Raw genomic sequence first — 15,391 nt, forward strand, 5'->3', positions numbered from 1 at the left:
AAATTTTGCGCGGTGACTACCTTGGGCATGTCCATGATAACCCACAAGTATAGGGGATCGCAACAGTTTTCGAGGATAGAGTATTCAACCCGAATTTATTGATTCGACACAAGGGGAGACAAAGAATATTCTCAAGTATTAGCAGCTGAGTTGTCAATTCAATCACACTTGGAAACTTAATATCTGCAGCAAGTGTTTAGTAGGTTCCCACTCATCATAATATTAGCAGCTGAATAGTAGGTTCCCACTCATCATAAAGTTTTCTAGGGATAGAAACTTCCAACTCAAGTTTTTCTTGATAAGATTGCATCAAAGCATCAACGATATGTTTAGTAAAAGCTTTATTTTGACTATAAGCATGAGGAGAATTTAGCACGGATTGCAACAAGGAAATACAATCTATCAAAGAGCAATTATCATAATTAAATTCCTTGAAATCCAAAATAGTGGGTTCATTAATATTTAAAGTTTTGACTTCTTCAATCCCACTTTTAACAATTTTAGCATCAAGATCTAAAACTCCGAATTTTTGGAACGCCTTCTAGGTAAAGGTGGATCATATTCAGTCTCATCATTATCAAGATTCATATTGCAAAACAAAGATTTAATAGGGGACACATCAATAACTTTTAGATCTTCATCTTTATTTTCATAGAACTTCTCCGGTTTAGCGGCCATCCTATTAACTAAGGTGGCCTACTTATTCGAAATTTCAGTTATCAATTTCTCGAGGTGAGCAATCTGAAATTTCAAACCATCAAATTCTTTAGACATATCATCGAGCTCTTTATTCATATAACTCATAAATACTTTTTTTGTTCCTTAAGCTCATTTCTAAAGAAATTATTATGCTCAAATTGTAAAACCATAAAACTCATGACGTTGCTTTCGATCTCTTCCAACCTTTTAAGGTGAAGATCTCCAAATCTAGGTAGAGCCATCGTGACAAGCAAGCAATCCAACACACGAGCAAACGAGAGACGGGCAAAAAGAGGCAAACGGAAAAGAGAGGGCGAATAAAACAACAAGGGTGAAGTGGGGGAGAGGAAAACGAGAGGCAAATGGCAAATAATGTAATGCGGGAGATAAGGGTTTGTGATGGGTACTTGGTGTCTTGACTTTTGCGTAGACCTCCCTGGCAACGGCGCCAGAAATCCTTCTTGCTACTTCTTGAGCACTTGCGTTGGTTTTCCCTTGAAGAGGAAAGGGTGATGCAGCAAAGTAGCGTAAGTATTTCCCTCAGTTTTTGAGAACCAAGGTATCAATCCAGTTGGAGGCCACGCACGAATCCCTCGCACCTACACAAACAAATAAATCCTCGCAACCAACGCGATAAGGGGTTGTCAATCCCTACAGGCCACTTATGAGAGTGAGATCTGATAGATATGATAAGATAATATTTTTGGTATTTTCATGATAAAGATGCAAAGTAAAATAAAAGGCAAAGGAAATGAATAAGTATTGGAAGATTAATATGATGGAAGATAGACCCGGGGGCCATAGGTTTCACTAGTGGCTTCTCTCAAGAGCATAAGTATTCACGGTGGGTAACCAAATTACTGTTGAGCAATTGACAGAATGGAGCATAGTTATGAGAATATCTAGGTATGATCATGTATATAGGCAACACGTCCGAGACAAGTAGACCGACTCCTGCCTGCATCTACTACTATTACTCCACACATCGACCGCTATCCAACATGCATCTAGAGTATTAAGTTCATAAGAACAGAGTAACGCTTTAAGCAAGATGACATGATGTAGAGGGATAAACTCATGCAATATGAAATAAACCCCATCTTGTTATCCTTGATGGCAACAATACAATACGTGCCTTGCTGCCCCTATTGTCACTGGGAAAGGACACCGCAAGATTGAACCCAAAGCTAAGAACTTCTCCTATTGCAAGAAAGATCAATCTAGTAGGACAAACCAAACTGATAATTCGAAGAGACTTGCAAAGATAAACAATCATACATAAAAGAATTCAGAGAAGATTCAAATATTGTTCATGGATAAACTTGATCATAAACCCACAATTCACCGGTCTCAACAAACACACCGCAAAAGAAGATTACATCGAATAGATCTCCACAAGAGAGGGGGAGAACTTTGTATTGAGATCCAAAAAGAGAGAAGAAGCCATCTAGTTAATAACTATGGACCCGTAGGTCTGAGGTAAACTACTCACACTTCATCGGAGGGGCTATGGTGTTGATGTAGAAGCCCTCCATGATCGATGCCTCCTCCGGCGGAGCTCTAGAACAGGCCCCAAGATGGGATCTCGTGGATACAGAAAGTTACGATGGTGGAATTAGGGTTTTGGCTCCGTATCTAGTAGTTTGGGGGTACGTAGGTATATATAGGAGGAAGGAGTACATCGGTGGAGCAACAGGGGGCCCACGAGGGTGGAGGGCGCGCCTAGGGGGTGGTAGGCGTGCCCCCCTACCTCATGCCCTCCTTGTTGACTGCTTGACGTAGGGTCCAAGTCCTCTGGATCATGTTCGTTCCGAAAATCACGTTCCCAAAGGTTTCATTCTGTTTGGACTCCGTTTGATATTCTTTTTCTGCGAAACCCTAAAATGGGCAAAGAACAACAATTCTGGGTTGGGCCTCCGGTTAATAGGTTAGTCCCAAAAATAATATAAAAGTGTATAATAAAGCCCAATAATGTCCAAAACAGAATATAATATAGCATGGAAGAATAAAAAATTATAGATACGTTGGAGACGTATCAATGGTCTTCTCCTATCGACCCCCAAATAAAAGAAAAGAAATAAAACTATTTACACGGGAAAGCTCCCAACAAGCAAAAGAAGAATATGACTTTTTGGGTTTTCTTTTTAATTACTACTACAAGCATGGAAATTAAAACTAGCTAAAAGCTACAACTATTTTTTTGGTTTTTCTTTAAGGTTTATTAAACACACAAGAAGAAAGCACAAAAAGAGAAAATAAACTAGCATGGATGATACAATGAAAAAGTATGAGCACCGACAACTAGCAATGAGTGTATGAACATGAATGTAATGTCCGTGAGAAATATGTACTCCCCCAAGCTTTTGGCCTAAGTTGGTCTATGGCCACGGCTGGCCTGGCGGATATCCAAAGTAATAGTTGGGGTCGTACTGTGAAGAAGCCTCGGATTTCCACTGGTTGGCAATCACCTCCGGATCCCATTGATAATCAGACTGTCGTGGAGGATCAAATTGTGATTCCGGCTCTGGCTCTGTAGCTGCTGTAGGGTTCCGGTAGGCATGAGTGGCCTCCAACGGAACAAGGTACTTGCCTACAGATAAATCAAACAAGGAAGGAGCAGGCAAGGTAATAGTCTCAGGATGATTTTTACCAAATATTAATTTGTACTTAAGCTCCTTTTCCCTATTCTTAACAATAAAATCATGTGCTACCATACTCTTATAATCTTAATAAACAGGAGGCAGCAACTTCTCTTCTTTCTCATAATGCCTAATAGGTATGTTAAAGTGTGCAGCGAGGCGCGAGGCGAAGATGCCTCCAAGGACGGGGCCCTTAGTACGGTTAAGATTTAACCGATTTGCAACAATAGCGCCCATACTAAATGTGTCATCACGGAACAAGGCATGGCACAAAATAACAATATCAGGGGCACTAAGGTTGCCACAGTTTTCGCGACCAATTATGCATCTACTAGCAAATATTGCTAAGTAACGTAAAACAGGAAAAATGTATGCTAGTAATTCGTTCGTCGGAAACCTTCCTCGTTTCCCCTACAGCAATGGTATCAATAAACCCATCCACATCATCACGATGTGGTTCCTCTACACTGCCCTCAAAAGGGATCAAACAAACCCGACAAAATCATAAAGTGACATCTCCTTATGCTCATCATATAAATAAAATTCCACCGTAGGTGGTGAGCTCCTAGCATGGAAATGAAAGTTTTGCACAAAGATATTGGTGAGTAAGAGATACTATTCGCGTTGGTCGTGGAGGAAGGCGATGAGGCCTGCATTCTCAGCCAGCTCATAAAAATCATCATAAATCCCAGCTGCTCTCAAGAAATTATCACAAGGCCATTCACATGGCCGAACTTCCGCGGTGCGAGGGAGATTATATTTGGGCCTCTTATCCTCCTCACTTTGCTTATCCTTCGAGCTTCGGCTCGATGAGCCCCTCAAAAATCTCTTCATCTTTTTTTGAAAATTTCTGAATTTTTTAGTAACTTCAAATAAAAGTAAACCAAACTCAACAAAATTGATAGCAACTACTCCTACAAGTGCCTAGAGCCTATATCTTGCATTAGAACTACTTGGAACCATATAAATTTGACATGCAAGCTCAAGAACATGGTCACCTAGGCAGCACAAATTTGCAATGAATAAAGCACTAGAACAAAAACTAATTGGACCAATGGAGGAGTCACATACTAAGGAACAATCCCCCAAAGCAGTTTTGTGAGAGGTGCTTTGAGCAAGGAGATCGAAAATCGCAGCAAAATGAGCTAGAACTCTTGCTTGAGCTGGATGGTGATTTTTTTTGGGAGGAAGAGGAAGTGTGTGGGTGCAGGAATAAGTGGAGGGGAGCCACCGTGGGCCCACGAGGTAGGGGGGCGCACCCTGGACCCTCGTGGCCAGGTGCTTGCTCCCCCTGCTGTGTTTTCACTGCCAGATATTCTCAAATATTTCAGAAAAAATCATATTAAATTGGCAGGGCATTTGGAGAACTTTTATTTTCGGGGTATTTTTATATTGCACGGATAATTCAGAAAACTGATAGAAAATACTATTTTTACTTTATTTCAACTAAATAACAGAAAGTAAAAGGAGGGTACAGAAGGTTGTGCTTTCTAACTTCATCCATCTCATGCCCATCAAAAGGAATCCACTGATAACCCACAAGTATAGGGGATCGCAACAGTTTTCGAGGGTAAAGTATTCAACCCAAATTTATTGATTCGACACAAGGGGAGCCAAAGAATACTCTCAAGTATTAGCAGCAGAGTTGTCAATTCAACCACACCTGGAAACTTAATATCTGCAGCAAAGTGTTTAATAGCAAAGTAACATGATAGTAGTGGTAATGGTAACAAAAGGTAACAGTAGTAAAAGCAATGTTTTTGGTATTTTGTAGTGATGATAGCAATAGCAACGGGAAAGTAAATAAGCGAAGAACAATATATGGAAAGCTCGTAGGCAATGGATCAGTGATGGAGAATTATGTCGGATGCGGTTCATCATGTAACAGTCATAACCTAGGGTGACATAGAACTAGCTCCAGTTCATTGATATAATGTAGGCATGTATTCCGAATATAGTCACACGTGCTTATGGAAAAGAACTTGCATGACATCTTTTGTCCTACCCTCCCGTGGCAGCGGGGTCCTTACGGAAACTAAGGAATATTAAGGCCTTCTTTTAATAGAGAACCGGAACAAAGCATTAACACATAGTGGATACATGAACTCCTAAAACTATGGTCGTCACCGGTAAGTATCCCGATTATTGTCACTTCGGGGTTAACGGATCATAACACATAATAGGTGACTATAGACTTGCAAGATAGGATCAAGAACACTCATATATTGATGAAAACATAATAGGCTCAGATCTGAAATCATGGCACTCGGGCCCTAGTGACAAGCATTAAGCATAGCAAAGTCATAGCAACATTAATCTCACAACATAGTGGATACTAGGGATCAAACCCTAACAAAACTAACTCGATTACATGATAGATCCCATCCAACACATCACCGTCCAGCAAGCCTATGATGTAATTACTCACGCACGGCGGTGAGCATCATGAAATTGGTGATGGAGGATGGTTGATGATGACGATGGCGACGGATTCCCCTCTCCGGAGCCCCGAACGGACTCCAGATCAGCCCTCCCGAGAGGTTTTAGGGCTTGGCGGTGGCTCCGTATCGTAAAACGGGATGATTTCTTCTTCCTGATTTTTCTCTCCCCGAAACTCATGATATGGAGTTGGAGTTGGAGTCGGAGAGGCAACAGGGGGCCCACAAGGTAGGGGGCACGCCCCCCACCCTCGTGGAGAGGTGGTGGGCCCCCTGGCCTTCATCTTTTGTAGGTATTTTTCTTATTTTCTGAAAAGTGGCTCCGTGAAGTTTCAGGTCATTTTGAGAACGTTTGCTCCTGCACATAAATAACACCATGGTAATTCTGCTGAAAACAACGTCAGTCCGGGTTAGTTCCATTCAAATCATGCAAGTCAGAGTCCAAAACAAGGGCAAAAGTGTTTGGAAAAGTAGATACGTTGGAGACGTATCAACTCCCCCAAGCTTAAACCTTTGCTTGTCCTCAAGCAATTTAGTTGACAAACTAAAAGTGATAAAGAAAAACTTTTACAAACTCTGTTTGCTCTTGTTGTTGTAAATATGTAAAGCCAGCATTCAAGTTTTCAGCAAAGATTATGAACTAACCATATTCACAATAATGCATAGGTCTCAAGTTTACTCATATCAATGGCATAATCAACTAGCGAGCAATAATAATAAATCTCGGATGACAACACTTTCTCAAAACAATCATAATATGATATAACAAGATGGTATCTCGCTAGCCCTTTCTGAGACCGCAAAACATAAATGCAGAGCACCTTTAAAGACCAAGGACTGACTAGACATTGTAATTCATGGTAAAAGAGATCCAGTCAAGTCATACTCAATGTAAATTAATAGTAATGAATGCAAATGACAGCGGTGCTCTCCAACTGGTGCTTTTTAATAAGAGGATGATGACTCAGCATAAAAGTAAATAGATAGGCCCTTCGCAGAGGGAAGCAGGGATTTGTAGAGGTGCTAGAGCTCGGTTTTGAAACAGAGGTGAATAATATTTTGAGCGGTATACTTTCATTGTCAACATAACAACCAAGAGATGGCGATATCTTACATGCTACACACATTATAGGCGGTTCCCAAACAGAATGGTAAAGTTTATACTCCCCCTTCCTGTTGGAAATATGCCCTAGAGGCAATAATACATTAGTTATTATTATTATATTTCATTGTTCATGATAATCGTTTATTATCCATGCTAGAATTGTATTGATAGGAAACTCAGATACATGTGTAGATACATAGACAACACCATGTCCCTAGTAAGCCTCTAGTTGACTAGCTTGTTGATCAATAGATGGTTACAGTTTCCTGACCATGGACATTGGATGTCGTTGATAATGGGATCACATCATTAGGAGAATGATGTGATGGACAAGACCCAATCCTAAGCCTAGCACAAGATTGTGTAGTTCGTATGCTAAAGCTTTTCTAATGTCAAGTATCATTTCCTTAGACCATGAGATTGTGCAACTCCCAGATACCGTAGGAATGCTTTGGGTGTACCAAACGTCACAACGTAACTGGGTGTCTATAAAGGTTCACTACAGGTATCTCCGAAAGTGTCTGTTGGGTTGGCACGAATCGAGACTGGGATTTGTCACTCCGTGTAAATGGAGAGGTATCTCTGGGCCCACTCGGTAGGACATCATCATAATGTGCACAATGTGATCAAGGAGTCGATCACGGGATGATGTGTTATGGAATGAGTAAAGAGACTTGCCGGTAACAAGATTGAACAAGGTATCGGGATACCGACGATCGAATCTCGGGCAAGTAACATACCGATTGACGAAGGGAATTGTATGCGGGATTGATTGAATCCTCGACATCGTGGTTCATCCGATGAGATCATCATGGAGCATGTGGGAGCCAACATGGGTATCCAGATCCCACTGTTGGTTATTGACCGGAGAGTTGTCTCGGCCATGTCTGCATGACTCCCGAACCCGTAGGGTCTACACACTTAAGATTCGATGACGCTAGGGTTATAGGGAAAGTATGTACGTGGTCACCGAATGTTGTTCAGAGTCCCGGATGAGATCCCGGACGTCACGAGGAGTTCCGGAATGGTCCGGAGGTAAAGATTTATATATGGGAAGTCATCATACGGTCACCGGAATAATTCGGGGGTTACCGGTATTGTACCGGGACCACTGGAGGGGTTCCGGGGGTCCACCGGGAGGGTCCACCTGCCCCGGAGGGTCCTATGGGCTGTGTGTGGAGAGGGACCAGCCCCTTAGTGGGCTGGGCGCCTCCCCCTAGGGCCCATGCGCCTAGGGTTTGGGGGAACCCTAAAGGGGGGGGCGCCCCCGTTGCCTTGGGGGGCAAGGCAACCCCCTGGCCACCGCCCCCTCCTCAGATTGGATCTGAGGGGGCCGGCCCCCCTCTCCCTTGCCCCTATATATATGTGGGGGGTGGGAGGGAAGCCGCACCCAAGTTCTGGCACAGCCCTCCCCCTCTCCCAAGTCCTCCTCTTCTCCCGCGGTGCTTGGCGAAGCCCTGCAGGATTGCCACGCTCCTCCTTCACCACCATGCCGTCGTGCTGCTGCTGGATGGAGTCTTCCCCAACCTCTCCTTCTCCCCTTGCTAGATCAAGGCGTAGGAGACGTCACCGGGCTGCGTGTGTGTTGAACACGGAGGTGCCGTGGTTCGGCGCTTAGATCGGAATCAACCACGACCTGAATCACTACGAGTAAGACTCCTTCATCCGCATTCTTGCAACGCTTCTTCTTAGCGATCTACAAGGGTATGTAGATGCGCTCCCCTTCCCCTCGTTGCTAGATTACTCCATAGATTGATCTTGGTGATGCGTAGAAAATTTTAAATTTCTGCTACGATCCCCAACAGTGGTATCAGAGCTAGGTCTATGCGTAGCTTCTATGCACGAGTAGAACACAAAGTAGTTGTGGGCGTCGATATTGTCAATTTACTTGCCGTTACTAGTCTTATCTTGATTCGGCGGCATCGTGGGATGAAGCGGCCCAGACCGACCTTACATGTACGCTTACGTGAGACTGGTTCCACCGACTGACATGCACTAGTTGCATAAGGTGGCTAGCGGGTGTCTGTCTCTCCCACTTTAGTCGGATCGGATTCGATGAAAAGGGTCCTTATGAAGGGTAAATAGAAATTGGCATATCATGTTGTGGTTTTGGCGTAGGTAAGAAACGTTCTTGCTAGAAACCTATAGCAGTCACGTAAAAACTTGCAACAATAATTAGAGGATGTCTAACTTGTTTTTGCAGCATATGCCTTGTGATGTGATATGGCCAAAAGGATGTGATGAATGATATATGTGATGTATGAGATTGATCATGTTCTTGTAATAGGAATCACGACTTGCATGTCGATGAGTATGACAACCGGCAGGAGCCATAGGAGTTGTCTTAATTTATTTATGACCTGCGTGTCAACTTAAACATCATGTAATTACTTTAATTTATTGCTAAAGCGTTAGCCATAGTAGTAGAAGTAATAGATGACGAGACAACTTCAAGAAGACACGATGATGGAGATCATGGTGTCATGCCGGTGACAACGATGATCATGGAGCCCCGAAGATGGAGATCAAAAGGAGCAAAATGATATTGGCCATATCATGTCACTATTTGATTACATGTGATGTTTATCATGTTTTACATCTTATTTGCTTAGAACGACGGTAGCTTAAATAAGAGTATCCCTAACTAAAATTTCAAGAAAAATGTTCCCCCTAACTGTGCACGGTTGCGAAGGTTCGTTGTTTCGAAGCACCACGTGATGATCGGGTGTGATAGATTCTAACGTTCGAATACAACGGGTGTTGACGAGCCTAGCATGTACAGACATGGCCTCGGGACACATGCAAAACACTTAGGTTGACTTGACGAGCCTAGCATGTACAAACATGGCCTCGGGACACGGAAGACCGAAAGGTCGAACATGAGTCGTATAGAAGATACGATCAACACGAGATGTTCACCGTTGATGACTAGTCCGTCTCACACGATGATCGGACACGGCCTAGTCGATTCAGATCATGTTTCACTTAGATGACTAGAGGGATGTCTATCTGAGTGGGAGTTCATTAAATAATTTGATTAGATGAACTCAATTATCATGAACATAGTCTAAATTGTCTTTGCAGATATGTTGTAGATAAATAGCTCACGTTGTAGCTCCCTGTTTCAATACATTCCTAGAGAAAGATTAAGTTGAAATATATTGTAAGCAATGATGTGGACTAGGTCCGTAGTCCGAGGAGTGTCCTCACTGCTACACAGAAGGCTTACGTCTTTGATGCACCGCTCGATGTGCAAACCCCTACAACGTCGTCTGTGGATGTTGTGAACACCTGATAGACACATCCTGATGACTACTTGATAGTTTAGTGCACCATACTTTACGGCTTAGAATCAGGATTCCAATGATGTTTTGAACGCCATAGAACATATGAGATGTTCCAAGAGCTGAAATTGGGATTTCAGGCTCATGCCCGTGTTGAGAGGTGTGAGACCTCTGACAAGTTCTTTTGCCAACAAGATGGAGGAGAATAGCTCAGCTAGTGAGCATGTGCTCAGAATGTCTGGGTGCTACAATCACTTAAATCAAGTGGGAGTTAAACTTCCAGATAAGATAGTGGTTGATAGAGTTCTCTAGCCACTGTCACTAAGCTACTAGATCTTCATGATGAACTATGACATGCAAGGGATGGAGTTGATCCCGGAGCTGTTCGCGGTGCTTAAGACCGCAAAAGGTAGAAATCAAGAAGGAGCATCAAGTGTTGATGGTTTAACAAGACCACTGGTTTCAAGAAGGGCAAGGGCTAGAAGGGAAACTTCATGGATGGCAAACCAGTTGCCACTCCAGTGAAGGAACCCAAGGTTGAACCTAAACCCGAGACTAAGTGCTTCTATTGTAAAGGGAACGGTCACTGGTAGCGGAATTACCCCAAATGCATGGTAGATAAGAAGGCTGGCAACTTCAACAAAGTATATACGTGTTATTAATGTGTACCTCACTAGTACTCCTGGTAGCACCTGGGTATTGGATACCGGTTCAGTTGCTATTATTGGTGACTTGAAGCAAAAGCTACGGACGAAACAGAGACTGGCTAAGGGCGAGGTGACGATGTGTGTTGGAAGTGTTTCCAAAGTTGATGAGATCACCATCGCACGCTCAATCTACCTTCGGGATTAGTATTGAACCTAGATAAATGTTATCAGGTGTCTACGTTGAGCATGAATATGATTAGATCATGTTCATTGCAATACGGTTATTCATTTAAGTTAGAGAATAATGGTTATTCTGTTTACATGAATAATACCTTTCATGGTCATGCACCCTATGTGAATGGTTCATTGAATCTCGGTCATTATAATACACATGTTCACGCCAAAAGATGTAGAGTTAATAATGATAGTTCCACTTTCTTGTGGCACTGCCGCTCAGGTCATATTGGCGTAAGATGCATGAAGAAACTCCATATCGATGGATGTTTGGAGTCACTTGATTTTGAATCGCTTGACACATGCGAGCCATGCCTCATGGGCATGATGACTAAGACCCCATTTTTAGGTACAATGAAATGGGGCAAGTGACTTGTTGGAAATCATACATGCTGATGCGTGTGATCCAATGAGAATTGAAGCGTGCGGTGGATATCGCTATTTTCTCATCTTCACTGACGATTTGAGTAGATATAGGTATATTTACTTAATGAAGCACAAGTCTGAAACGTTTGAACAGTTCAAGCGATTTCAGAGTGAAGTTAAAAATCATCATAACAAGAAGATCAAATTCCTACGATCTGATCAATGAGAATATCTGAGTTATGAGTTTGGTAAACACTTAAGACATTGTGGAATTGTTTCACAGTTGAAGCCACCTGGAACACCACAGGGTAATGGTGTGTCCGGACGTCGTAATCGAACCTTATGAGATATGGTGCGATCTATGATGTCTCTTACCGATCTACCGCTATTATTTTGAGGTTATGCATTAGAGACAGCTGCATTCACTTTAGATAGGACACCATATAAGTCCGTTGAGACGATGCCGTATGAACATTGGCTTGGCAAGAAACCAAAGTTGTCATTTCTTAATGTTTGGGGCTGGAATGCTTAAGGCTTCAGCCGGAGAAGCTCGAACCCAAAGCGGACAAACACATCTTCATAGGATACCCAAAGGTGACAGTTGGGTATACCTTCTATCTCAGATCAGAGGGCAAATTGTTTGTCGCTAAGAACGGGTCCTTTCTCGAGAAGGAGTTTCTCTCAAAAGAATTGAGTGGGAGGAAGATAGAACTTGATGAGGTTGTCGAACCTTTACTTCAACCAGAGAGTGATGCAACATAGAAAGATGTATTCTGTGGTGCCTACGTCTGTTGAAGAGGAAGTTTATGATAGTGATCATGAAGCTTCGGATCAAGTTGCTATCGAACCTATAGGTCGACAAGGATATGTACTACTCCTGAGTGGTACGGTAATCCTGTCTCAGATATCATGTTTTTGGACAACAATGAACCTACGAGCTATGGAGAAGCGATGGTGGGCCCGTATTCCGACAAATGGTTAGAAGCCATGAAATCCGAGATAGGATCCATGTATCAAAACAAAGTATGGACTTTAATGGACTTGCCCGTTGATCGGCAAGCCATTGAGATAAATGGATCTTTAAGAAGAAGACGGACGTGGGCGGTAATGTTACCGTCTATGAAGCTCGACTTGTGGGAAAGAGTCTTTTCACAAGTTCAAGGAGTTGACTACGATGAGAATTTCTCACCCATAGCGATGCTTAAGTCCGTCGGAATCATGTTAGCATTAGCTGTATTTTTCGATTATGAAATCTGACAGATGGATGACAAAACAAGTTTTCTTACCAGTTTTCGTAAGAAAAAGTTGTATGTGATACAATAAAAGGTTTTTTCAATCCTAAGGATGCTAAAAGGTATGCTAGCTCCAGCAATCCTTCTATGGACTAGAGCAAGCATCTCGGAGTCAGAATACATGCTTTGATAGAGTGATCAAAGCTTTTAGGTTTATACAATGTTTACTAGAAACTTGCATTTACAAGAAAGTGAGTGGGAGCACTACAACATTTCTGATAAGTATATGTGGATGACATATTGTAGATCCGAAATAATGTAGAATTTCTGGAAAAGCATAAACGGTTGTTTGAAGAGTGTTTTCCAAAGGAAGACCTGGATAAAGCTGCTTACATATTGGGCATCAAGATCTATAGAGATAGATCAAGACGCCTGATGATACTTTCAAAGAACGCACACCTTGACATGTTTTTGAAGGAGTTCAAAATAGATCAGTCAAAGAAGGGGTCCTTACCTGAGTTGTAAGGTGTGAAGTTGAGTAAGACTCAAAGATTGACCACGGCAGAAGAAAGAGGAAGGACGAAGGTCGTCCCCTATGCTCTTGTCATAGGCTCTATACGGTATGCCATGCTGAGTACCACACCTGAAGTGTGCCTTGCCACATGTCTGACAAGAGGGTACAAAGGTGATATAGGACTGGATCACCAGATAGCGGTCAAAATTGTCCTTAGAGGAATAAGGAAATGTTTCTCAGTTATGGAGGTGATAAAGAGTTCGACGTAAAGAGTTACGTTGATGCAAGCTTAACACCTATCCGGATAGCTCTGAGTAGAGATACCAGATACGTATAATGGAGCAACAATTTGGAATAGCTTCAAGTGGAACGTGGTAGCAGCATCTATGATATGACATAAAGTTTTGCGAAATACATAGGGATCTGAATATGGCAAGACCCGTTGACTACAACCTCTCTCACAAGCATAACATGATCAAACCTAGAACTCTTTGAGTGTTTATCACATAGTGATGTGAACTAGATCATCGAGTCTAGTAGACTCTTTGGATGTTGGTCACATGGCGATGTGGCCTGTGAGTGTTTAATCACATGGCGATGTGAACTAGATTATTGACTCTAGTGCAAGTGGGAGACTGTTGGAAATATGCCCTAGAGGCAATAATAAATTAGTTATTATTATTATATTTCATTGTTCATGATAATCGTTTATTATCCATGCTAGAATTGTATTAATAGGAAACTCAGATACATGTGTGGATACATAGACAACACCATGTCACTAGTAAGCCTCTAGTTGACTAGCTCGTTGATCAATAGATGGTTACAGTTTCCTGACCATGGACATTGGATGTCGTTGATAACGGGATCGCATCATTAGGAGAATGATGTGATGGACAAGACCCAATCCTAAGCCTAGCACAAGATCGTGTAGTTCGTATGCTAAAGCTTTTCTAATGTCAAGTATCATTTCCTTAGACCATGAGATTGTGCAACTCCCGGATACCCTAGGAATGCTTTGGGTGTACCAAACGTCACAACGTAACTGGGTGGCTATAAAGGTTCACTACAGGTATCTCCGAAAGTGTCTGTTGGGTTGGCACGAATCGAGACTGGGATTTGTCACTCCGTGTAAACGGAGAGGTATCTCTGGGCCCACTCGGTAGGACATCATCATAATGTGCACAATGTGATCAATGAGTTGATCACGGGATGATGTGTTATGGAACGAGTAAAGAGACTTGCCGGTAACGAGATTGAACAAGGTATCGGGATACCGACGATCGAATCTCGGGCAAGTATCGTACCGATGGACAAAGGGAATTGTATACGGGATTGATTGAATCCTTGACATCGTGGTTCATCCGATGAGATCATCGTGGAGCATGTGGGAGCCAACATGGGTATCCAGATCCCACTTGTGGTTATTGACCGGAGAGTTGTCTCGGCCATGTCTGCATGACTCCCGAACCCGTAGGGTCTACACACTTAATGTTCGATGACGCTAGGGTTATAGGGAAAGTATGTACGTGGTCACCGAATGTTGTTCGGAGTCCCGGATGAGATCCCGGATGTCACAAGCAGTTCCGGAATGGTCCGGAGGTAAAGATTTATATATGGGAAGTCATCATACGGTCACCAAAATAATTCGGGGGTTACCGGTATTGTATCGGGACCACTGGAGGGGTTCCGGGGGTCCACCGGGAGGGTCCACCTGCCCCGGAGGGCCCTATGGGCTGTGTGTGGAGAGGGACCAGCCTCTTAGTGGGCTGGGCGCCCCCCTAGGGCCCATTCGCCTAGGGTTTGGGGGAACCCTAAAGGGGGGGCGCCCCCCTTGCCTTGGGGGGCAAGGCACCCCCCTGGCCGCCGCCCCCTCCTCAGATTGGATCTGAGGGGGCCGCCCCCCCTCTCCCTTGCCCCTATATATATGTGGGGGGTGGGAGGGAAGCCGCACCCAAGTTCTGGCGCAGCCCTCCCCCTCTCCCAAGTCCTCCTCTTCTCCCGCGGTGCTTGGCGAAGCCCTGCAGGATTGCCACGCTCCTCCTTCACCACCATGCCATCATGCTGCTGCTGGATGGAGTCTTCCCCAACCTCTCCTTCTCCCCTTGCTGGATCAAGGCGTAGGAGACGTCACTAGGCTGCACGTGTGTTGAACGCGGAGGCGCCGTGGTTCGGCGCTTAGATCGGGATCAACTGCGATCTGAATCGCTACGAGTACGACTCCTTCATCCGC

The sequence above is a fragment of the Triticum aestivum genome, chromosome 5A (genome assembly GCF_018294505.1).
Source record: "Triticum aestivum cultivar Chinese Spring chromosome 5A, IWGSC CS RefSeq v2.1, whole genome shotgun sequence".
Lineage (NCBI taxonomy): Eukaryota > Viridiplantae > Streptophyta > Magnoliopsida > Poales > Poaceae > Triticum > Triticum aestivum.